A 24,247-nucleotide genomic window follows, 5' to 3' on the forward strand; every position below is an offset into this window, starting at 1 on the left:
CTACATTAAGGTTAAGAACTTCTTTGTATCATAGATGGTATTGAAGAGTAAGAGAAGCAAACTTTACAGGGAGAAGAGTATTAGCAATACATATAACCAACAAGGGATCCCTTTCAGAATATAAAAAAAAAATTTCTTACAAATCAACAAGAAATTAATAGATAATTAAATAGAGGCGTGCCTGGGTGGCTCAGTTGGTTAAAAGTCTGACTTTGGCTCAGTTCATGATCTCAGGGTCCTGGGATCAAACCGTGCATCGGGCTCTCTATCAGCGGGGAGCCTGCTTCTCCCTTTTCCTCTGCCCCTACCCCTGCTCGTGCTCTCAATCTCTCTCTCTCTCTCAAAAAATAAATAAATAAAATCTTAAAAAAAAGATAATTAAATAGAAAACTGGGCAAAAGTTGAAACGACTTTTTAGAAAAGAAGATATTCGAATGATCAATAGGTATATGAAAAGGTGCTCATCTTCATTGGGAATCAGGAACATGCAAGTTGAAATAAGAGTAGAAGGCAACTATCTACCCAGCACAATGGCTACAAGAAAAAGTCCAATGATACTTTGTGTAAGGACAACTGGAATTTTCGAATATTGCTAGTGGGAAAGTGAAAGTAAAACAAATCACTTAGAAAAACTGTCTAAACATATTTATCCCTCGGACCAAGCAGTTCCACTCCTGAGTATATATCCAAGATAACGTAGTGTGTATGTTTATAAAAAAATATATACAAATGATTATAGCAGCCTAATTCATAATAAGATCAAACTGGAAAAACCCAAATGTGACATTTTTAAACAAAGGAATAATATATAGCTTATACTACCAACAAACCATAACTCCTTGCAAAAGCGTGATGGATCCCCCAAACATTGTTTTACACAAAATAAATGAGACAGAAAAGAACGAATTGTGTCAGTCCACTTATATAAGTACAAAAATAGACAAAGCTAATTAATATGTACTGTTAGAAGTCAGGTATCATATTTCACCAATATTTATTTAAAAATAGTTCTAGGATTCCAAGCAGGTGGCTCAGCTCTAGTTAGGGATCATTCCAAATTGAATGTTGTGATTATGTGCTCTGCTTCCATCTGGATAAACTATACGGTCCGATTGTTCTGAGTGAAGTACCTGAAGAATGAATCACCAGGAAGAGGACTACTATAATTTCTTCAAGTTGAGGAGAAATCAACCAATTCATAGAAAGGAATGAATCCCAATTCAGACTGTTTCTTTATTTAGTTGGGAAATTGTGTGACACATGATTTATGTCACAGGACCGGAGATTGTTATGAATTAGCTCATGTGTCTCACCTCAAATCTTCTCATACTCCTTAAGGGAGAGGAAAAATACTGATCATGAGAATGACAACACTTACATAAATATCATGTAGTGAGGTGATGTCAATGAAAATGGCAGGGTAAGGAACTCTGAAAATCTGTGCTTCCATAAAAGCAGTGAAAAAAACTGGCAAGAACTCTCAGAATCAACTTTTACTGTTTTTTTTTTTTTTTTTTTTTAATCTCTGGAAATCAACCAAGGGCTTGCAACAATCTGAGCTTTCTGGTGGCTCCCTGGAAAACTGGCTTGAAAAGCTTGTCTTTATTTCATCCGACTCAGAATTTGTCCAGTGCTAAAGCCATTGCCTAGGGAGTGTTTGCTGAAAACCTTTACAGGCCAATATTTTAGTTGCTGATGCCTGAAGCAATAGATAAAAGTTGGCACAAACAATAGACCAACCAAAAAGCTTGTGGGGAAAAATTAGGGAATGAGATAGCTATGAGGATTTTAAAAACTTTGACATATTCCTGGGAATCTAGGGGGGATCTATGTGTGGAGGGTTGTGCAAACACTCAGGAAAGTGCTGGGAAGGTCCTATATTCTGGCCTCTTGCTGATCTTGAATCTCTGTGCAGACAGGAAGTACAGGTTAAGCTGTAGGTATAAGTCCCTGGATGAGTGTTAAGGAAGTGCCCCCAAATGGACACAGAATCCTGGTGAAAAAGACTGAAAGGGTTTTGGGGGATTTGTTTTTGTTTGTTTCGGGTACTTAAGGAAATCTCTGCTCAATCATTAGTGGACCACTGAGTTAATAGGCCAGACTTCAATGACACACTTAAATAGGAATGCAGAATTAATTCAGAAAAGATACTCAAAAAATAAACTAACAACAAACTTGGGGGGCATGTAATCTACTTTTCAGAGTTGCCACATTGTAGTTTTCAAAATGCCCACAGTTTTTGACAAAAAAATTATGAGACAAGCAAATGAACGAGAAACTATGGCCCATACACAGAAAAAAACAAAAGAAAACCAAAAAGCCAAAACAGTGTATAAAAACTGTCCCTGAGGGAGCCCAAACGTGGTACTTTCTAGACAAAGACCTTAAAGATTTTATTTATTTATTTGAAAGAGAATGAGATAGAGAAAGAGCATGAGAGGGGGGAGGGTTAGAGGGAGAAGCAGACTCCCTGCTGAGCAGGAAGCCTGAAAGGGCACTTGATTCCGGGACTCCAGGATCATGACCTGAGCCAAAGGCAGTCACTTAACCAACTGAGCCATCCAGGTGCCCCTAAACAAAGACTTTAAATCAGGTATTTTAAATAGCTGCAAAGACTTAATGGAAACCATATTTTAAAAAATAAAGAAATACATAAGAACAATGTCTGCCAAATAGAGAATATTAATAAAGAGATATATTATTGAAATTAAGTTGGTATTAATCTGAAATAGATTACTATAAACTAAGATGTTAGCTGTAATTCCCAGAACAACCACAAAGAAAATATTTTATTTTCTTTTATTTTACATATCAAAAGTGAAATGATAAAAGAGAATTAAAATGATATACTAATGCATAGAAAGACAATTATCATATGGTTTCATTCATATGTGGAACATAAGGAATAACATGAAAGACATTAGGGGAAGGAAGGGAAAACTGAAGGGCGGGAAATCAGAGGGGGAGACAAACCATGAGAGACTATGGACTATGGGAAACAAACTGAGGGTTTCAGAGGGGAGGGGGCAGGGGGATGGGTTAGCCCAGTGATGGGTATTAAGGAGGGCACATGTTGTAATGAGCACTGGGTGTTATACGCAAATAATGAATCATGGAATACTGCATCAAAAACTAATGATGGACTGTATGGTGACATAATAAAAAAAATTTTAAATGATGCACTAATGAATTTAAATTTAAAGTTTGACACAAGGAGCACCTGGCTGGCTCAATTGGAGGAGCATGAGACCTTTTTTTTTAATATTTTATTTATTTATTTGTCAGAGCGAGAGAGAGAGCACAAGCAGAGGGGAATGGTAGGCAGAGGGAGAAGCAGGCTTCCTGTTGAGCAAGGAGCCTGATGTGGGACTTGATCCCAGGACCCTGGAATCATGGCCTGAGCTGAGGGCAGACACTTAACTGATTGAGCTGCCCAGGTATCCCAGAGCATGCGATTCTTGATCTTGGAGTTGTGAGTTTGAGCCCCACCTTGGGTGTAGAGATTACTTTAAAAAACATAAAAAATAAAATTTAACGTGAAAGAAGACAATAATGGAGGGATTGGGGAACAACAAGACACATAAGACCTATAGAAAAAAATAGCAAAATGACAGAAGTAAGTACTTCCTTACTAGTGATGACATTAATGTAAATGAACTAAACACTACAGTGAAAAGGTAGAGACTGAACAAGTGGATAAAAACATGATCCAACTATATGCTATTTTGACGAGACTCACTTTAGTGTTAACAACACATATGGATTGAAGGTAAAGGTGGAGAAAAGATATGCTATGCAAATAGTGATCAAAACAGAACTGGAGTGGTTCTAATGATAGCAAGCAAACTAGCTTTAAAATCAAAAGCGTTACTAGAGGCAAGGAAATACATTATATATTAATAAAAAAGTTAATACACCAAGATGTAACAATTATAACATATATACACTTAACAAAAGAGCTCTAAAATACATGAAGAAAGCTGACAGAGTTGAAAGGAGAAATAGACAATTCAGTAGTAACAGTTGAAGACTTCAACACCCTACTTCCAACACTGGATGGGGCAATTAGGTGGATGGCCAGCAAGAGAAAGTAGATTTGACCAACATTATAAACCAAGCAGACCTAACAGACATCTATACAACACTGTACCTTCTAACAGCTGAATACCATTCTTCTCAAGTGAACATTGAACATTCTACAAAATAGACTGTATATTAGGCTTATGTCTTAGTAAATTTAAAATGATCAACATCCTACAAAATATGTTCTCTGAATATGGTAGAATGAAATTAAAATCAATAACAGAAGGAGATTTCAGAGAAATACAAATCAAAACCACAATGAGATACCACTTCACACCCGTCAGAATGGCTAAAATTAACAAGTCAGGAAACGACAGATGTTGGCGGGGATGCGGAGAAAGGGGAACCCTCCTACACTGTTGGTGGAAATGGAAGCTGGTGCAACCACTCTGGAAAACAGTATGGAGGTTCCTCAAAAAGTTGAAAATAGAGCTACCATACGATCCAGCAATTGCACTACTGGGTATTTACCCCAAAGGTACAAATGTAGGGATCCGAAGGGGTATGTGCACCCCAATGTTTATAGCAGCAACGTCCACAATTGCCAAACCATGGAAAGAGCCCAGATGTGCTTCAACAGACGAATGGGTAAAGAAGATGTGGTATTATATACAATGGTATACTACCCAGCCATCAAAAAAAAAAAGAAAAGAAAAGAAAAAAAGAAATCTTGCCATTTGCAATGATGTGGATGGAACTAGAGGGTATTATGCTAAGCAAAATAAGTAAACCAGAGAAAGACAATTATCATATGATTTCACTCATATGTGGAATATATGAAACAGCACAGAGCATCATAGGGGAAGGGAGGGAAAACTGAATGGGAAGTCATCAGAGAGGGAGAAAAACCATGAGAGACTCTTAGCTATAGGAAACAAACTGAGGGTTGCTGGAGAGGCGGTGGGTGAGGGGATGGGGTAATTGGGTGATGGGCATTAAGTAGGGCATATGATGTGATGAGCACAGGGTATTATATGCAACTGAAGAATTATTGAACACTACATCCGAAACTAATGCTATACTATATGTTGGCTAATTGAATTTAATAAAAAAAGAAAAAGAAATCAATAACAGAAGGAGATTTGAAAAATTCACAATATATGGAAATTAAACAATACAGTCTTAAATAACCAATGAGCTAAAAAGAAATTATAAGGGAAGTTAGAAAACAGTTTTTAATAAAAAATGTGACAAAATCCAGTACCACTTAATAACTTAAACACTCAGCAAACTAGGAATATAAGGGAATTCTTCAACCTGATAAAGATCATCTATGAAAAACCCATAGCCAACAACATACACAATGGTTTAAAGAGTGAAATCTTTCTCTGTAAGATCAGGAATAAGACAAGGATTTCCATCCACTCTCAGCACTTTTATTTAACATTATTCTGGGAGTTCTAACCATGGCAATTTGTCAAGAAATGGAAAAAAATGCACCATGTTGGAAAGGAAGAATTAGAACTACCACTTTTTTCAGATGACAGGATCTTATACATAGAAAACTCTAAAGAACACACACACAGACACACATACAAAACTATTAGGGCTAACACTGAGTTCAACAAAGTCACAGGATACCCAATCAGTATTCAGAAATCAGTTTTAGGAGGATGGGCTAAATGGGTGGTGGGCATTAAGAAGGGCACTTGTGATGAGTACTGGGTGTTATGTGTAAGTGATGTATCACTATATTCTGCTCCTAAAACTAATATTACGCCATATGTTAACTAGAATTTAAATATAAACTTGAAACAACAACAACAACAACAACAAAAATCCTCAAATCAGTTGTAGTCCTCTACACTAGCAATGAATAACCTGCAAATGAAATAAAGAGAGCAATTCCATTTACAATAGCATCAAAAGGCATACATTATTTTGGAATAAATTTAACAAAATAAGTATAAAACTTGTACATTGAAAATTACAAAACACTGTGAAGAAAATGAAACATTTAAATAAAAGGAAAGGCATCCTGTATTCATGGAACATTTCATGTTGTTAGGGTGATAATACTCCCCAAATTGACCTATAGATATTGTTGCTATCAGAATTCTTGCTGCTATGTGTGCAGGACAGAATGATTCTAAAATTTCATATGGAAATGCAAGGGTCTCTAACTAGACATAAATTTTAAAAAGAAGAACAAAGTTGGAGGACTTCAAATTCTGACTTTAAAACTTACTACAGAGCTACAGTAATTAAGAAGATGTTGCAGCAGCAGAAAAGCAGATATATGGATTAATGTAATAGAATTGAGAGTCCAAAAATAAACCCATATATCTATGGTCAATTAATATTTCAATAATAGTGTCAAGGCTGTGCAAGAGAAAAAGAATAGCCAAAAAAATGGAAGCATGGGGATCAGACCATTAACTGATGAATGGGTAAACAATGAGGTATGTACATACTAAATAGAATATTGTCATAAAAAGGAATGAAACATTGATTCATACTACAACATGGTTGGACCTTGAAAACTTTATGCTTAAGTAAGAGAAGCTAGACACCAGAGTCACTTGTTGTATTACTCAATTGATATGAAATGTCCACTTAAGCAAATCCATAGACACAGAAAATAGATTATTGGTCACCAGGGGATGAAGGGTAAGGAGAATTGGGAGTGACTGTAACATACAGGGATTTCTTTTTGGGCTGATGGAAATATTTTGAAAATAGATCATGGTGATGTTTGTATAACCTTGTGAATATATTAAAAACCTCTGCACTATATACTTTAAAATGAATTTTATGTTATGTGAATTATATCTCAATTTAAAAAATGCAATATATTATATATTATATATTATGTTATGTGTTATATGTTACATGTTTTATATGTTACATAACCAGTGCAGGTCCAAGTTCTTCACATACATTAACTCTTTTTATCATATAACAATTCTATAAGACTGTTACTACATCTCCCCCATTTTACTTACGGGAAAATTAAAGTAGAAAAAACACAGAATGGTTAAGAAACTTGCCCAAAGACAAATAGTTAATGGGTGGTGGAGTCAGGACATAAAAACTGGTGGTCCAATTTCATGGCCCATTCTATGAATAATTGTGGAAGAAGACCACTCCAGGAAGTCACATTGCTGGTGCTTTATTTATTTTTAAATTTAATTTTATTATGTTATGGTAATCACCATACATTACATCATTAGTTTTTTAAATTTTTTATTGTTATGGTAATCACCATACATTACATCATTAGTTTTTGGTGTAGTGTTCCATGATTCCATTGTTTGCGTATAACACCCAGTGCTCCATTCAATCCTATTCATTCCTAGAAAGAACTCTATGAGATATTACCATCATACATTTTAGGAGAAAAGTGAAGGTAAACATGATAACCTTGCCTATAGTCACATACCCACTAAGATGCAGCTATACCTAGACAACAAAACCAGATTGATCAAATGACTAATATATGCAGATTGTTAGATTGTTTTTATATCCAAATCCTTTCTGTGTTCTTGTACTTCAAGCCTTATTATATTTAGATCCCTATCAATTCACCTGATTCTAGAAAGCCCATTCCCTGCTAAATAAATTTACATTACCAAATAGGGTAGGGTGACACCTTGAAATGAGGGTAGTTTTGTGGGCTGCTGATAAGGAGCCTGACCACAAGAAATGGTTTTATATTGAACCACTTAGTTTTATCTAAGTCAGGAAGGAGGTTGGTGGCAGCATCTCCAATGAAGAAGCCAATCAATCACTCAAATGTAATATGTCAAAAGAAACTTCCTTTTAAGACAGTTCTCAGCCTAACTGGGTCTGTGAATTAAATAGCGTGGTGTATGAGCCCAGGTCTGTTCATGAAGATAAGTACCGATAAGGTGTGTAGTCAAAATGAGATGCAGAGATGTTTTTGATTTCTTGAGGATAAGAGAACCCCAGTAAACTCAGAAGTAAAAGAATGAATAATAGGTCATTTTAAGAAACAAAGAACAACAGAAGAGACCAAAACTTGGATTTAACCCTGTTAATAGCAGGTAACATCTTGTCCAGTTGTAGCCCTTAGACCTCAGTGGGGTGAAAGGAAAAGCATAGATTTTGAAACCAGAGAGATCACTAGTGTCCTCTGCTTATCTTTATAAATGTGAACAGGGTATCTAAATTCTTAGACTCCTAGTTTTAGTTTCTGCAACATGGCAATAGTACTAATACAGTACCTGCTTCTCAGGACTTTTTATGGGGATTAATTAACATAACTGAAAACTTCTAGCACAATATATGGCAACATGCACTAAGTGCCTGGTAAATGTGATTTCCTTTCCCTTTCTTTCATATGTCCATGAATTCGTAAGGTATGCACTTGCTTTTCATGCCTCTGTCACTCCTCTCTCAAACCTTCTCACTTTTTGTCTCCCCTTGTCCCTAACCATGTCTCCTAAGCATCCCCAGATAAGATCTGTTTCCAGGATAAGGTTAGGTGTTCACAGGAGGTACGGTCTCTTTCTCTGTAGTAATTTTATTTTATTTTTAAAAAATTTTTAAAAGTTTTATTTATTTATTTGAGAGAGAGAGAGTGTGTGAGCAAGCAGGGGGAGGGGCAGAAGGAGAGGGAGAGAGAGAATTCCAAGCAGACTCCAAGCTGAGCGCCAAGCCAAACAAGGGGCTCGATCTCATAATCCAGAAATCATGACCTGAGCTGAAGCCAAGAGTTGGACGCTTAACCAACTGAGCCACTGAAGCTTCCCTCTCTGCAGTAATTTTAACCTTACCGCTAGGACAGGAGTCCCAGATACTTTGGCATTTAGGCATGTTTTAGGATGTATTAATAATAATTTTATTATTATTTAGCTGTGGTGAGGCCAACTATCTTTGCCATTAAAAAGATAGTTTGCTGCTCACAGTTTCAAGGAGGAGGGGGACACCATGGAGGGCCATGCAGGTCCATGAGGGGGAACATCAAGGTTGATCAGGAAAGGTAAAGGGACTAAGAGGCAAGTGTGGGCAGGAGACTTTGTTGTGGCTTCTGCAGGAAGGACTGGGCAAGGAAGGGTACACAGGATTAGACCTGGCTAGTTTGGGTAATTTCAGGGGTCTTTGGGGCATAAGGGCTGGCCCTAGTGGTCTGATCCCTGGCCTTGGAGTGATTAGGTAGCTGGTGGCCCTGAGTATGAGAACTCAGTGAAGGACCTGGCTGGCATGCAGGCTCTGGATTTAGTTGGCTAGCAAATGAAAGGTATGCTCACAGGTTAGTTGTCTGTTACCTCTAGGTATTAGCTAGCCTCAGGAAGACTAATGGCTTGAAATAACAAACAATTATTATTTCACAGTTTCTGTGGGTCAGGAAGCTGGGCATGGCTGCCCTAGGTGACTGAGACCAGAGGTCCCTCACAAGGTTGCTTTCAAGGTGTCAGTGGGCACTGTGGTTTCATCGGAGATCGTCAATTGGGAAGATCCGCCTCCAAGCTTACTCACATGGTTGTGGAAGGATTCAGTTCCTTGTGTGCTGCTGGACTGAGGTCCTCAGTTCCTTCCCATGTGAGTCACTCCATAGGGCAGCTTACATAGGGTACTAGCTTCTATCAGAACCAGAGAGAGAGAATGAGAGAGGATGCCCCTAGACAAAACCATGGTCATTCTCTCACCCAATCTCAGCTATGACATCCTATAACTTCTGCAGTATTTTTTTAAGTAGAAGAAACTCAGTGAGTCCAGTTCACCATCAAAGGAAGGGGAGTAAGTGAATGCACAAATTCTAGGAGGTGGGGATCACTGGAGCCATGTAAAGACTACTTACCACAGTGTGGACTCACTCTACTTAGAAGACTTGGTACAGGGGCGCCTGGGTGGCTCAGTCAGTTGAGCATCTGCCTTGGGCTCAGGTCATCATCTGAGGGTCCTGGAATCGAGCCCCTTGTCAGGTTCCCTGCTCAGCAGGGAGTCTGCTTCTTCTTCTCCCTCTGTGCTCGTGCTCTTGTCCTCTCTATCAAATAAATAATTAAATCTTTAAAAAAAAATACTTGGTGCAATTTACTGGCCAGAAAGTAAGGAGCTATTTTGACAAGTGTTCTGGATCTCTGAGAAAACTCACGGGAGCAGAGCTTTAGGAGGTGGAGTCCCAGATATTCTTAGTCAGGCCCTCCATGTCCTTGGCTGCCATTTGATATAAACATGTCAGCAGGGACGGGAGATGAGCACCGACCCTGCTGCCGTATTCTAAAAGATCCATCAGAGATTCACTGAAGTTCTATTAATCCTGCAGGAAAGCCAGAGGGTCTGGATTTTAATAAAGGGAAACACGAGCCACAGCTGCCTCACAATGTGGAAGGATGTCTCGTCCTACTTTGGCTCCCTTGCTAACATTCTACATAATCTCCAGTCACAGTGCATTTGTTTGTCTTAATTCTGTGCTTGTGTTTTGAAGCTCCTACTAATTCCTGAAAGGAGGCATAGAGTTAAAATGAGAATTGGGTGAGCTTGCTGGGGCTTCTAAAGAAGGCTTTGCCAGCTTTGGTAACTGATTCTTCTGGGTTTCTGGACTCATAATGGTCTGGCTAAGCTTTCCAGTCTCAGCCTATTATATGGAGAAGGAAGGGACATGGCTCCGAGTGCAATGTTGAGGTGACTTTTGGGAGCACCTTCTATATTCCTGATAATGTTCAAGGAGCACGCAGGGCCTTATTTAACACTTTCAAACACTATGCATAAGCAGAATTATTGCCATGAATGGGTGAATGAAGAAAGTGAGCTTTGGGGAGGTTATATCACCTGCTCAAGGTTACTCTGCCCATAGGTGGGGCAAGAGCCAAGGTTTGGTGCAGGCTTGGCTGACTGCAGAGCCTCTACCCCATGGCACATCCATATTCCCCACTGAGGAGCATAATCACAAAAGCAACAAACAAGCAAACACAAACAAAATGCTTCATATCCTTGGATTGCTTGCATTTAGAAATCAGGTTCATGTTTCTCTACCTTTCTTGATACTGGTATAAGTGTTTGTGTTGATAAGGGTTATGGCTGGCCCTCCTAGTGGTTATCATTCAGTATGTTGAAGGAAAGAAATCAAGGGCCTTTAGCAAATCTTAATTCTTCCTACTGTCTGTGTGGCATTGGTGAAGTTACTGAAGCTCTCTGAACCTCAGCTTCTTCAACTGTAAAAAGGCGTTAAAAGTGCCCATCAGTGTGCGGTACCTAGGACGTATAGGTGTTTGACCAATGGAAGTTGTTCCTCTCCACTGGAGTACAGTCAGATATGTGGCGCTCATCTGATTCCTTCCTTAAATGGAAGTTTCCAAGCTGTGCTCCTAAGTTAGCCTTATATCTTTTTTTTAAAAAAAGATTTTATTTATTTATTTGACAGAGAGAGACACAGCAAGAGAGGGAACACAAGCAGGGGGAGTGGGAGAAGGAGAAGCAGGCTTCCTGCAGAGCAGGGAGCCCAATGCAGGGCTCGATCCCAGGACCCTGGGATCATGACCTGAGCCGAAGGCAGACACTTAACGACTGAGCCACCCAGGCACCCTAGCCTTCGATCTTTAATGGAAATAGTTAAATTCAAGTTGGCTTGGCTATTAAAGTTGGTCTTTGTGTGAAGCATCACTAAAACTACTTCTCCCTGAAATGTGTTTCCATCAGACTATTATCCCCTGAGCATGGCTGGGCATTGATGAGGGACTCCACCATGGCAGAGGTTCCAGTAGCCCATAATGGAAAGGGAGGGCCATTGAATCAGAAGCAGACAAAATCCTTATAATCCAGTCGATTGGCCTGATTCCTTGATATTACTGAATGTAATTGTATGAAGAAAAAAAATTATTCTCCCGTTTTAAAGACATTTTAACTGCAGTTAAAATTTTGATGAGCATTTGAAAAACATAGACATATGCAGACCAGGAAAAAGAATGCGAAATTCGATTACATGGTACACCTTAAAGTAAGTGTTTCAGGAACAGAAAGACCCAAATAACATCTAACACACAGATTCTACTAAGGGGAAACTGAATGTCCCTCAGGTTTGTGGGCAAGTTGAATAGACATTGATGGATTTGTTTTCCTTTCAGATTAAATTGAACTTCTGATGTGAAAGTAGTTTACCAGCTTCTGATCCTGAAAGCTACATTTTTCCCCCCTAACTAAATTTCTCTTGTTTAGATGTCTTCGCTTTCTAGCCACTTGAAAAGTGGTACCTTAACGTCTGAGAAGGTTCAGGAGAAATTATTTATTTAGAAAATTTTGAGGGAAACACAGTGTTTAGCAAACTTTACCTTCCCTCTGGTGAAGTGGTATCTGGCAAATGGACCCTTCACTGGGCTTGAATGTTTCTTTGGAGGCTCAAATGCCCAAAAATATGCAAAATAACTTTTCAGAAATTTTTATAGCTTGACAAGATAAATACTATCAGGACTGTATATGAACATCTGTGTAAATGAGGGCTGGCCTTTATAGATGGAGATGGTGCGCTGGAGGGCTAAATAGATGTCAGGGTTAGCTGTTAATTAGATAATGTCTTTGCTGACAACTCATTTTTTCTTAGCATTTGTAGGCATAATCTCATCTTTAGGGGTAGCTGGTTTAAGAAAAAAAATCTTAAGCTAATTTATTGCTCAAGAAAATATTCAATTTCAGACACCGGCAGATAACATATCTAGATATGCCAGAGGCATCAACACAGGTATAGAATGTGCTATGCACATTCATGTGGTATATGTGTTCATGTGTTATACAGCACTCCTAAGGACTGAGCTTGTGGATTGTTCAATTGTCCAAGTTCTAGCTTACATTCTGAAGTACAGCAGGAACCTCATGCATTATGCCCTATGCATAGCTGGTCAGTACGATTGTAGAATAAGATTTTCCAATCTTGACAGTGTTGACATTTTGGGGTGAATACTTGTTTGTTATGGAGGCTGTCCTGTACTTTGTAGCATGTTTAACAGCATCTCTGGCCTCTGTTCCCTAGATGGCAGTTGTAATTTCCCCCTACTTCCCCATGGCAATTAGAATGCCGCCAAACATTGCCAAATAACCCCAGGGTGGGGGGTTGGAATTAACCATATTAAAAATTGTTATTTTAGAGGAAAGCTTGCCATGCTTTAAAATATTTTTCTTTTTTTAAATCTAATCTATTCTGATCCTTCCCTTCCTCCTCCTCCTCCCCTTCCTCTTCCTCCTTCTCCTCCTCTTTCTCTTTCTCCATCATAACCACCACCACCCCTTCTACCATCATTATCATCATGCTATTTAACAACTATGCCAAGAAAACTGGTCTTTCATATGCACCAAATATTTACTAAGCATAAATTGAAACAGGGTATATATATCAGGGAATGATGGGTGAGAAGTCTAGAAAGTGGACAGGCAATCAAGGTCATGGAGAGTTTCAAATGCCACAGAAGGAGCCTGGAAATATATACATACATCATTATATGTGTATGTAATGGAGAGGGCAAGACCATAGCCCTCAAAAGAATCATAACCTAGCTGGAGAAATTACATATTCATATGAAGCAAAATAATACAAAGCAACCTAGTCCATGTACCAGATGAGTGGCAGACAGTAAAAACAAGATGGAAAAGCTTGCATTAGATCAAAAAGAAAGAATGTACTTCATTATTTGAGTTTGTAAAAAGATAGCTCAGGCAAGAGAAGGGGGATTAGAATAGGCAAAATAATACTAGCATACATCTTTGTGAAATGTGTTTGACATGTTTGGTAGATTCAGAGTAAGCAGAAAGTCCTTGTACCAGAGTGGAAGGATGAATTGGCTTTCTATCGTTGCTGTGACAAATCACCCCACACTTAGCAGTTTGGGGCAATAGTTGGCCGTGAACAGCAGGATCATACACATGGACTTCAGTGGTGGGGTTCTGTTGGAAGGTTTTGTGCAAAGAACATTTTAAAATAAACTTTATTTGGAATGACTTTATATTTACAAAAAAGTTATAAAGGCAACAGAGTGTTTTCATACACCTCTCACCTTGTTCTCCCCGTCATCATCTTTGATTACGTAGTACATTTGTCAAAACTAAGAAATCAACATTGGTACATTCTTACCAACTACACTCCAGACTCTATTTGGATTTCACTAGTTTTTCCCTGGGTGGCTCAGTCAGTTAAGCGGCTGCCTTAGGCTCAGGTCATGATCCCAGGGTCCTGGGATCAAGCCCCGCATCAGGCTGCCTGCTCAGCGGGGTGCCTACTTCTCCCTCTCCCACTCGCCCTACTTGTGTTCCCTCTCTCACTGTCTCTCTCTCTCTCTGTCAAATAAATAAATAAAATATTAAAAAAAACACAAGAAATAAGTGTTGGCGAAGATGTGGGGAAAAAGGAAACCCTTGTACACTACTGGTCGGGATGTTAATTGTTGCAGCCAGTATGGAAAACAATATGGAGATTCCTCAATAAATTAGAAATAGAAATACCATATGATCCAGCAATTCCACTTCTGAGTATTTATCCAAAAACAGAAACATTAATTTGAAAAGATATATGTACCCTAGGTTCACTGCATTATTAATTACAACAACCAAGATATGGAAGCAAACTAAGGTGTCCATGGATAGATAAATGGATAAAGAAGATGTGGTGTTTGTATATATACACCACATATATACACACTCAGCCATAAAAAGGAATGAAATCTTGCCATTTGCAACAACATGAATGGACCTAGTACTATGCTAAGTAAAATAGGTTAGACAGAAAAAGACAAATATTATATGATTTCACTTATATGTGGAATTTAAAAAACAAAATAAAAAAATGAACAAACAAAACAGAAATAGATTCATAAATGCAGAGAACAAACTGATGGTTGCCAGAGGGAGTGGGATGAGGGGATGGGCAAAACAGGGGAAGGGGATTAAAACATACAAACTTTCACTTATCAAATAAATAAGACATGAAGATGCAATGCACCACATAGGGAATATACTTAATAATACTGTAGTAACTTTGTATGGTGACAGATGGTAACTAGATTTATCATGCTGATCACTTTGTAATGTAAATAAATGTTGAATCACTATGCTGTACACTTGAAACCAATAAAATATTGTACATAAAAATATCCATACAGCTGGCCTCTGAATCTTTGCTCTTAAATACTATGATATACCATTATTGTGCCCATAACACATAATAATGATCATGATAGCAATTATTATTGTTAATAGAGCTTCTTTATGTTGTTATTAATGTAAGACCAAGACAAGAACATCTGTAATGCACATTTTTAGTTAACACTATTTTAGCTGTTCTAGTCAATACAAGAAAAATGAAATATGCACTCAAGAGAAAAATTATCATTTTTTCAGATGTTGGCTTTCTAGCATGAACATCCAAGATAATGAATCTAAATAGAAAAATGGCTGGTTACCAAAAGAAAAGTTTGAATTCAAAAGCTTTCCTATATATAATTGTATGAGGCAGCAATCTTGAGCATTTCATGATGGCTCACACACATATTTAAAGTTGACACTGGCTGTTGTCTGGGAGTTCAGCGGATACTGTCAGGCAGAGTCCCAGAGCCTCTCCAGCATGGTAGGGGAGCAATAAGAGACTACTCAGCTTTTAGTACCACTTTCTCTTAAGTCTTCACCAACAATCTCTTTGAGTCTCATTATGTTTCCACTGAAATTCTTGTCAAGGCCCTTCTAGTTTTTGCTCAAAACCCAATTCTAAAGCCAACACTACATGTTTTAGGCTTTCATTTCTGGTACCAAATTCTTCTCCATTCCTTTTCCTGGATAAGAAATCACTACTTCTTTAACACCTAGCCCAGTCAAGCCTTCTGATAAATATCTCCCTAGTTGACATCTGGAAGGACACAAGTTTGTAGGAACAGAGACACCAAATTAAGCATGTATGATGATAAGGTTTGAAATTCCTGAGGTTCTGATCTCAGACGGTGACATTGGTATCTTCTGAACTCACCTCTTCCCATGGACAGACCAAAACTATAGCCACACACAGGGCAATTCCCTCTGAAAGAAATCCAGAAACTACTTGACTGACTCCTGCACATCAACTTAGTTTGTTTTTCTTTTTCTAGTTCCTTGAGGTATATAGTTGGCTGATATGGAGTATAAACACTTGGATATCTTGCTTAATTTGGGACAATTCTGAAGAGAATGACCCAAGCCAAGAGTTCCCTATAGAATTGGCTGAAATCTTTGCTATGACTACATTGTATTTGTTTCTCTCTCTGATTAATCTGCTTTCTTTTCTTCAACTGTTGTTGGACCTGAAAGCTGTTCACAATAAATTCCTTACACACAAATTTCTTCAAAGGCCATTTCCTTGGAAACTCAGCCTGTGAAATAGACCTGAGCCCTAGCATTCAGTTTAAGGACTTTCATTGTGGTTTCTGACATGGGGTATTTTGAAAGAAACAGCTGGATGGGTAAGGCAAAACTAATTTGACTTGTACCCCCTATCTGTTTCACATGGCTCTTTAATTATTGCACATTAGGGGGAAAATGGAGGAGAATGGATATGGGAGGGCCCTGGTATCCTCTGCTGTCATTTCTTTGGGTTCTCTGTGTGCCAAGTTTATCTCCAAACTATTAATTCACTTCTCTTTGCTTTCATAACTTGCAAGCAATCAGGTAAGCTAATTTAACTAAAACAAAATAATTTATTTGCCTAACTTTACAGGAAGTCAAGGGGGTGGTTTTAAAAGTTGTATCCAAGAATAACACAGCAACAGGGTGGGGAGAGAGAAAGAACAAGAATGAAAGAAGAGAAAATTATTTACATATAGTACATATAGGTTATGCATATAATAATGGTTACTGGCACATACTCCATGTTGAACAATACTAGGAAAAAAGAGGGATTATTTTTCAGTGTTTCCATATATCAGTCCCTCGGGTGGTCATTGTTTGACTTTGCTTGAATCACATCACCTACCACCCAATTGAACAATATGGTCCAAGGGAAAGTGATACTATGATTGCTCAAGTCCTGGGGGATGGTGTCCCTGGTGCTAGAATGAGGTGGGGGCAAAGGTAGGTTCAGAGAACAATGATGAATAGCTACCACAGTGAAGTTCAAGAGGAAGTTTCCAATTGAAGCAGAGTGTTTTATTGCCAAAAGTAGGGGAAGACATTAGCAACCACAGTGTTTGTGAATTTGTGGTTGTAAGATTAGTAGGGGCTAAATAGGATGGAATTTGTGTCCAACTGTGGCAGAGCCATAGCCAGAGTCTCCCCAATTCTCTAAAACAAAGTATTAATTTCCCTCAGGAAAAGGGTCCCCATGAATCCTAAAGGAACTGCCAATAAAATTTAGTATATGAGTCATGCAGATTCAAACTCCAGTTGATATCATGTTGTATTACCCATACCTCCTGTTGTGAGAAGGAGGTTATTGGGATGAACCACTGGCATTGCCACGAGTCTCAGAAGTATAAATAATATTGATCTCTCTCCTGCACTACTCCTTAAAGTTTTTCCTTGCTCTTGGTCATCACCTATGTTGGGCTAAGTGCTTTTACCTGGTGAAGTGACCAAACCTACATTTCTGAGACCTTGGCCATCATGCTTTTCTTGGATCTCTGCTGGTGTGCTTTTCTATTTACCACCAAAATTGGACAGGGGGTATCAAGAGATATCATTTGGATCACCTGAGGAATCTTCGGCCTTCATTATATAATAAACTTCTGACGATTAAGGTTATTTATCCTGGATAAATAGGATAAACAAGGATGTTGACTCCCTTCCCTGTCTTCTGATTTCTTGGCAAAAAGAGTCAGGAGTGACTAAGAGGCAGCTATCACTTGAGGTTCAACAAAACTCTAGCTATGTTTTCTTGTAGAATTGTTCCCTCTCTAGCAAAAAGAATCTCTAAACCACAAAGCCCAGAGTTGTGGGAATGGGAGGCACAAGTTCACCAGTAAGCAACTGGGAATGATGGCAAATGTAACCTCTCTTGCTTCCACTCTTAGTTTGGAGACCCATGTGTTTTATCCAATGGCAACATAGCACTATATATGGTTATCGCTTTAGGATATATACCCTGTGTGTAGTGCCCTTTCCCATATGAGATCCTCTCCTCTTTGGCACATTAGCTGCACTTTTAACAGGACTTTTAGTTGCTTTCTCAGGCTGGCACTTTTTGAATAGGATAGTTTGTGGAAGAACCAGTGGATCCCAAGGTCATGTGCCCACTGCCATATTTTCTATGGTAAAATGTGTCTTCTCTTCTGATGCAATGTTAGGTGAGGTCCTGTGTTGTAGATAAAACAATGTATAAGCCCTAACACAGGGGTGCCTGCTGAGGTACTGTGATTGGGAAAGGCAAACTCATACTCAGAATATATGTTGAGTTTACCCAAGATAATTGTTGCCCCTTTCAAAGTAGAAGGGGTCCAGTGTAATTGACTCACCAAGTTACTGATGGGTTTCTTGGAGAGATGATTCTATATCAGGGGCTCAGTGCTGGTTTTTGCTGGTGGCATCTTGTACATTTGGCAGGAATGATATAGCTAAATCACTTGTTGAGTGGAGGCCTCTGCTGTTGGATGCATGCACAGCCCCATCCCTCCCACCAAGGCTATATCATTCATGCTGTCATTGAGTTAGTGGTAGAGCAGTAGGTAACAGTGGCTGGCTGGTGTCAGCTGGAGAGTCATGGTAGTTTAGTGCCTCCTCCATGGTCAATGCTCTCTGGTGAGTATTATCTGTAGCACAAACATCTTTAGTTCTGTGCTTACTTTGTGTGTCCATCCATATGACTCTACCTCAGACCTCCTTGTCCTTGATCTTCCAATCTTTCTCCTTCAATTCCATGAATAATTGACCTTGCCATTTACTACTGTCCATGAGTACACTGAATATTTTCTAACATTGGACCACTTTTCAACCTTTATAGATGGTAAAATGCTAAAAGTGAAATGGCTTCTGGGCATAGTACATAAGAGATAAGCCCTGGTATAGGTAAAGAAACCAAGGGTATTACTATCAAACTTTTGTTAAAGCTACAGACCTATTGAAAGGCTGTTGTAATATGCACTGTAATATCATGGAAAGGTTCTTTTCAAAGGATTAAGGGTGCACATTATACATATGTACCTCTCAATGAATCATAGCCCTCTAGTAAGCTTAAGAGTAATTTTAAGAGTGTTGTCCTCATCATTGTAGCAGAAGCACAAGGAAGAGAGGTGGTTATCTGTAAAAGATCTGTGTGTGGAACTTTTGTCTGATGGACTGAGTTCAAGGAAGTTCACAGAAGACCCACACAGTATTTGAGAAAATTATTTCCACTAAAAAAAAAAGAACTATCAGTTAAGATTGAAAGGGACACAAAAAGGGCACAAAAGGAAAGGAGATTCTTGATTCCAAAATTGTACCAGTAGGAAGATTGATAAAAACTACTCAGTAGCACACATGTGCTGCCTTTCCTTAAAATGAATGACTGAGGGGGAGCAAGGGCCCAGAGGACAGAACCAAGGGCCAAAGAGAATGATTCCTAAGTCTTCAAACCTAATGTGGGAATTCTGAACATTTCCCAGCTGGATTTCATAATTTCTGTGATTCAGTCATTCCTTTGTACTGTCCATTTTCCATATACATTAGGTGTGTGTGTGGAGGGGGAGGAGATAATTCATTTCATTAGTTTTATAGATAGACAAATTGAGAGTAACTACAATGAAGGAGTCTTATCCATGTGTGTGTGTGTGTGTGTGTGTGTGTGTGTGTGTGTGTGTGTGTGTGTAATATATAAATGATGAGAATCTGGGATTTGAGCTGGTGCCCAAATACAGTAAGACTCTTGGGTACATTAGCAGGAGGTGCATGTACTTTGCATGTGAAAGTTGTGCATCATTGGAGGGCAGAAGTAAACTCTAGTAGACAGCCCATCATGGTCCTCAATCCTAGAATTCATGCCCTTGCATAATCCATTCTTGTTAAGTTTGGGATTATATTAGTTCCCCAGGGCTTCTGTAACATATGACCAAAACGTATGTAACTTAAAACGAAAAAAATTTATTCTCCCACAGTTAATCGAGGTGTCAGCAGGGCCATGTTCTCTCTAAAGATTCTAGGGAAGAATCTGTCCCATGTCTTTCTTTGAGTTTCTGGTGTTTCCTGAAATCTTTGGGATTCCTTGGCTTATAGATGCATCACGCTAATCTCTGGTTCTGTTGTCACACAGCATTATCCCTATGAGTCTGTGTCTCTGCATTTCTTCTCTGCTTATAAAGAAATTAGTTTGTCTGGATAAGCTCCTATGCTACTGCAGTATGACCTTATCCCACCTTAACTAATTACATCTGAAAAGACCCTATTTCTAAAGTGGTCATATTCTGAGATTCTGGGGAAGACATGAGTTTTGGTGGGGAAGGGGGAATATTATAAAACTCTGTAAAGGACTTCATCCTGTATTTGCCTCCAACCTATAGAATAGTACTAAAGTGATGAGATGTATGTGGTGAAATGCATATGGTTATGTTGTGTAAGACTGTAATGATCATTTTACCAGAACTCTCCCTTTTGCTGACTTTGAAGCAACAAGCTTCAATGGTGTAGGTCTGCCTATAGAAAAGGCCAGGCCTATGTGCAAGGAACTGAAGGCAATCTATGGCCACCAGCCACCAAGAAACAAAACCCTCAGTCCAGGAGCCTACAAGGAACTGAACGCTACCAACACCACATAAGCTTAGAAATAGATCCTTCCGGGACTGAGCCTCCAAGGAGATGGCAGCAAGTCCACATCTTACTCACAACCTTGTGAGAACATAAGCATAGGCCCTCAGTAAGCCATGCCTGATCATTCCACAGAAACTGTGCAATAATAAATCTGCCTTGTTTAAAGAAACTGAGATTGTATGTATGTATGTATGTATGTATGTTATGCAGCAATAGATGACTATTACAAATTCTTGAGGATTTCCCTTCACTTCTACTTTTTAGGTCGACTCCTGAGTGGGGCTGTAGTTTAGACACAGTTCATTTAGACTACCCATATATCAAGCTGCCCCATTACTGAATCAAGTTCTGTCATTTTTCTTCTCCATAGCTGGTATTAAAAAATCTCTCCCAATTCCACCAATGTGGCCATAAATATGAGTAGAGGGAGAGAGGTGCTAATTGAATACTGATGGATAACATGGAGGCCTAGGACATATATTCATGAGGCTTACTCTTTGGTCCTGTGAATGCCTGACCCTGAGTATACCACTTCTATCTTTTTACATTTCTTTTAAATTGAAGTAAAATTAACATACAGTGTTAAATTAGTTTCAGGTATACAGTATAATGATTCAACAATTCTATACATTTCTCGGTACTCAACAAGATAAGTGTATTCTTTTTTTTTTTTCACAATTTACCTCTTTATTCCTCTACACAGAATTGTTTTGTAGGATCAGAAAACATGTGTTGCAAAGGTGTGCAGTCCGGTCTCTTCCAGCACGTCTCTATGCCTAAATGGAGAGGTGCAGTCTGCCTTCGTGTCAAGAAATGGGGAATTCTGAAGATAGAACAAGGATGTGAGGAAACCCTGACCTCCCCCAGGACAAAATGGAGCTGAGAGCTGTCTGCAATCATGTGCTGTGGTCTGACATAGAGGTCTCCAGCATCATGTCACTTTTGTTCATTTCAATTTCGAAGGTTTCTTCCAAGGAAGGTCTGGGATCTGGAGTTTTCCTTGAGGTTTCTAGTGGTGCAAGCCCTGTTTCTTCTGTAGTCTGTTTTTCTACTTCAAATTCCCTGAAATCCCACGGAGGTGAAATAATGTTTTTTAGTGTCTTCATTGTATGCACATCAAAGTCATAGCATTTTAATTTGTCTTTAATGTCTGCTCCAACGTAAGGTTCAGAATCACCAATGTACATCTCAATGCAATGACCAAGCATTGTAACAGAAAATGTATCATCTCGCCTAAGACCAAGAGCTGTGTGGAAATAGTCAACAGCATTTTCAAAGTTGCCCATCAGACTATGGATATATCCTATGGCAGAATACGTGGATGCGTTCTGGGGAATTAACACCAGCGCCTGATGGTGATAGTCCAAGGCCTCGGCATACTTTTTAAGCTTCCTGCAGACATGCCCCAAGTTGTTCAACAAAGGCTCCCATTTGTGAACTGTTACCTCATTTCCAATTGCTTTAATTTTTTCAAAAGCATCAAGGAACCATTTTTCTGCTGTTTTCCATTCTCCATTCTGAAACGCAACCACGCCAACCTCGTGCATAACAAATGGGTCTTCTGGTGCAATGCTTAGTGCTTGGCCAAAGAATCTTTCAGCCAGTTTTGAGTTATTGGTCAATCCATATTCTAATCCAATGTACAGCATTGGCAAATGACACCCTTTCATCAGCTGTGCGGCTGTGAAGTAGGCAGCCATGGCCTGGTCGTGCTCACTCTCCACTGCAAACGAGTGCCCGTATGCTACCCATGCAGGCCCGTAAGTCTTCTCAGGTGTTGTCGCTTTACTGAGATATTTTCTGGCATGTTCATTTTTATGACCAACCATGAGATAGTAGCATCCCACTGCAAACCAAGACACAGTATTACTAGGATGAGAAAGATAGAAAAGTTCATTTGCTTTATTCAGCTCCACAAGTGTCCCTATATGTACAGGTAAACACTTTGCATGTAAAGGATCTTTCTCCATTACTACAGAAGTAAGCTTGTAGCACATTTTAAAATCACAGTTATAATAATGTCTTTCAGCTAAAGACACTACCACATCCAGATTCTCTTCCAAACCATCTACAGACTCGGGGAGGACAGTTTCACTAGGTTTATAATACTTTTTTAGTTTGTTCTCAAAGAGAAAGCATAGCAATTCCTGTTATTCAGTACAGAGCTTGCTAAGAGGTAGTGACTCAAGAAGTTCTTTTTCTTCTTGGGCTGTCAACATGTGATGTGATGTTAAAAGATCAAATGCTTCAAAACAGTAGGCATCGAGCTTCAAAGCTTCTTTGTAGCTATAGGTAGCTAGAGCTTGGTTATCCAGGGCATCCTAGATCTTCCCTCGTAGGAGACAAATAGAACTCTTTATCGAAGACTGTGACATTTCCCAGTCACTGGAGGGGTCTTTCAAGCCACTTTCATCCTTCAAGTATTTCTCAAATAACCTTTTTTTTTTTTTTTTTTTTTTAAGATTTTATTTATTTGACACAGAGAGATAGCGAGAGCAGGAACACAAGCAGGGGGAGTGGGAGAGGGAGAAGCAGGCTTCCCGCGGAGCAGGGAGCCCGATGTGAGGCTCGATCCCAGGACCCTGGGATCATGACCTGAGCCGAAGGCAGACGCTTAACGACTGAGCCACCCAGGCGCCCCAGCAAATAACCTTTTGTTGATTGGCTCCTCCATATCAAGAATATCAAGAGCCTGCTGATGCTCTTTTGCAGCATAATGGCATCTAGCTGCAAGGTAGCGACATGCTTCATATAGTTTGTCCAGTTTTCGTGACCGAAGTGCATGAGCTGCTCTATGATATTGTGCTGTTAGGTGCAGACACTGAGCCAACCAATAAATGTCCTGGGGTTCCTCATGAGAGAGTGAAGCTACTTTATCTGCCCCAAATAGAGCACTTGGATACTGTTGCTGGTCCAAGTACTGCCGGACGCGCTTCCGCAGCCACTCCAGGTTCATGGCGGCGCGGCCGAGGAGTCCCACCGAGCGGCGTCCACAGCCACGGCGCAAGCCCTCCTTCCCGCTGCCCGCTGGGCCCACCCGGAGCCCGTGCCGCAGCCACCCACACCCGGTCCGGCTCCGCCCCAAGATAAGTGTATTCTTAATTCCCTTTATCTATTTCACCCATCCCCCATCCACCTCCCTTCTAGCAACCATCACTTTGTTCTCGCTGGTTAAGGATATGATTTTGTAACTTTTTTCCTGTTTATTTGTTTGTTTCTTCAATTCCACATATGACTGAAATCATATATTTGTCTATCTCTGACTTATTTCACTTAGCATAATACTCTCTAGCGCCATCCATGTTGTTGCAAATAGCAAGATTTCATTCTTTTTTATGGCTGAGTAATATTCCATTATGTGTATGCAACACTTTCTTTATCCATTTATCTGTGAATGGACACTTAGCAACTTAGGTTGCTTCCATTTCTTGGTTATTGTAAATAATGCTGCTATAAACATAGGTGTGCATATTTCTTTTCCCAAATTAGTGTTTTCATTTTCTTTGGGATAAATACCCAGTAGTGCAATTACTGGATCTAGGGT

The 24,247-nt window shown here is 39.3% G+C and overlaps 1 pseudogene across 1 annotated transcript; it reads right to left on the bottom strand.

Annotated features, from left to right (window-relative positions):
• Nucleotides 1-21,544: 21,544 nt before the first annotated feature.
• LOC114207308 (cell division cycle protein 16 homolog) lies at nt 21,545-23,659 on the bottom strand (annotated as a pseudogene). Its single transcript, XR_015767935.1, has 2 exons — nt 23,355-23,659; nt 21,545-23,139 (listed from the first exon to the last, which is right to left on the bottom strand). The product of XR_015767935.1 is annotated as a cell division cycle protein 16 homolog (transcript).
• Nucleotides 23,660-24,247: the final 588 nt, after the last annotated feature.

Source organism: Eumetopias jubatus, unplaced genomic scaffold, assembly GCF_037043125.1.
Source record: "Eumetopias jubatus isolate StellerSeaLion01/CBP00866 unplaced genomic scaffold, mEumJub1_p1.0 scaffold_3, whole genome shotgun sequence".
Lineage (NCBI taxonomy): Eukaryota > Metazoa > Chordata > Mammalia > Carnivora > Otariidae > Eumetopias > Eumetopias jubatus.